Below are 2,777 nucleotides of genomic sequence, written 5' to 3'. Positions count from 1 at the left end.
AGTAACAATTTCGCAGAATCCCATCACGTCACAATCCGAACCCCCTCCAATTGGCCAGTGGGGAGGGTGATTCAACTCTGTTTACTTTCTCCCGCTGCCAGTCAGAACGGCCTTTCGGTGGAGAGGTGCGTCTAGAACTGAGGCGCGCGGCCAATCCGACTGTTCCGTTTCGATGCCTCGTGCTACCCCTACAGCCTCGAACGCTGACATTTAAAAGGGTAACAGCCGGGAGGCTGGAAAGGAGCAGCCGGACGTCTTTGGGAGTGCCCCTCAATCCCTTAGCCGGTCCAGGCCTCCTGGCTCACGTTCCAGCTGGCGGAGTTGTAGGATACACCTTCCTACTCAGCTGCGTTCTTTCTTATGACAAAAAGATAACGTCCGTTTCGGTTTTCCAGCTCGCAAACAGTTAAGTGACTTCCTGCAAACGCTACAGTCCCAGCAACCAGCCTTCCAATCAAAAGTAAGTTGGTTGATGTCACTGACAATGGCTTAGCCAATCAGAAGGGCGTACCGAAGTCAAGCGCTCCACACTTGTAAACGGGAAGAGCTATAGTGAAACTGAATATATCCTTGCACTTTGTGTTGCTGATAGTAAAATAGAGATATGTATGGGAGGGCAGGGGTGATGAATAAATGCAAAGTGAGTCTATAATTAAAGAAAAGAACTAAATATTATCAGGCCAAGTTGCCCAAGAATAAACACAAATGAGAAAGCATCAATTCGTTTTTTTCCGTTTTGGGAAGCAGCATACTTTTAGGTAGATTTTTAATAATTCTTCCACCCAATGCAATAATTATGACTAACTCATCTTGAAAATGCAGAGCTGACAAAAGTTCTGTTTTAAAGCTTGTTTTTGTTCTGACTGCACTTACTTTGACCACTTCATCTTTGCTTTTGTGATGCGTCTTTAATTTCTCTTCTTCCCTCCTGCAGGTTATTCTAAGTAAGCTGTTTTCGTTTTGTTTTGATGCTATTTTTATCTTCCTCAAATAAATGAAGCCAAAAATCCCTGTATAACTTTTAAAACTTCAAAAACATTTTTAATTCATTTTCTTTCCACAGCCCCTGAGGGACGTTAGGGTGTGTATGTATCCCTTCCCTCACTTAACAGATATGAACACTAAGATGCAAAGAAGTGACTTGTCTACCTTATCAGGTAGAGAACTCCATGGAAAACATAAATCTGATTCCTTGCTGTTTGGGCTTCAGAGCTGAACTCTTTGGTTTTGTGAAATATTAACTTTGCTTAACAGATTCTTAAGAACTGGAACCAGCCAAAGCCATTGAATATTTTGGCATTACTTGATCAACAATTAGTATGGCTCTTAAGAGTCTACTTCTTAGGTTTGCGCCTCTCTCTGAAAGAATGATGGGGTTGTTATCCATCTTGATAGCTGAAAAAGGAATCTAAGGTCAATGTTTCTTGCAGCAGGTGTACTGTCCACAGAATTGATTAAAAATACATTTATTTTCCTAAGTGGGTGTGAGAGGTACCTGCCTCTATGTAACGTAGATGCAATGAGGTCCAACCATAACCCCCACTGGCTATTAGCCTTTGTTAAGGTTTGGGAAAGGTTCTGGTCTCTAAAGGAGGAGTCTCAAATTTACCCTTCTAGTTTGAAGGCTAGTGTAGTTTCCATTGACTTTGCTTTTAAAATGGTACAGAAAGATATTGCAGTAGGTGACTACACAGGAAAGGGAAGTTTAGAAAGGGGGTGCTGGTCAACGAAGAATATCATCACCGCCACCATCATCATCATAAGGTCGGTACATGTAAAGTGAAGTCATCTTAAAGTTCTTGTATTCCAATCCCCTTAATTTTAGAAAAGCATTCACTGAAGCCCTAAGGAATTTGCCTACTTCATGATTTTTCTGGAGCAGACTCTGTCCCCAAGGCTACATAACCACTTAGAAATTCCATATTTGCTTGCCCCTTTAAGGTCCAGCACAAATAGCAGCAGGATCTCTCTAGGACTACTATGATCAAGGCCTGTTACTCTCTCAGATTTGCACTGTAACTGTCATTGCACCAGGTACCTTCATAGCAGACAGTTCTAGAGTTAACGTGGGGTTATTCCAAAAAACAAAGTCTGTATCTTTTCTTGAAGACTGTATCCAGGAACTTGAATAAGTCAATCATCATAGGTTTTTTTAAGTATACATTTACTTCTTGCTCTCTTCACCTCCCTTTAATTTTGTTTGGACTGGACATAAACCCTAAACCCTTCCAACCCATTCATTTCAGAATTACACAAGAGGTAATAAAATACAACCGAGATTTCATTCACATGAATTTCTTGCACACATTTACAAACGTAACTGCTACTTGATTTACAATCTTTTAAAACCCGATAATTCTACAATTGTAGAATGATTTCTCTTTTTTCTCCTTTTCCACTTACTCCCTCTGCAGATATTTGTTTCTGCTAATGAGTTGCTGCTACTGCTAAGTCGCTTCAGTTGTGTCCTACTCTGTGTGACCCCATAGACTGGGGCCGCTAATGAGTCAGGCAAGGGTAAATAGAGAAATGAAAAAATCTATCCTCAATGAGGCATGTTAAAAACAAATACAGATATAGTTACAGATGTCTCACAACAAGTAGTAATTCCTACATCAGGATTTTTTCTTGCATTTTCAACAATAGGGTTTCCTTTCTGTGCTAGGGTGTGTATTATAATAGTTTTATGATTAAAACTAATTTATGCTTTTTTGCCAGTATGTAACTGTCCCAATTAAAATTCTGGCAAAATACATTATCCCAGATTAATGTGAATC

The sequence above is a fragment of the Ovis aries genome, chromosome 2 (genome assembly GCF_016772045.2).
Source record: "Ovis aries strain OAR_USU_Benz2616 breed Rambouillet chromosome 2, ARS-UI_Ramb_v3.0, whole genome shotgun sequence".
Taxonomy (NCBI): domain Eukaryota; kingdom Metazoa; phylum Chordata; class Mammalia; order Artiodactyla; family Bovidae; genus Ovis; species Ovis aries.
The sequence above is the reverse complement of the archived record's forward strand: the minus strand, read 5'-3'. Positions refer to the sequence as shown.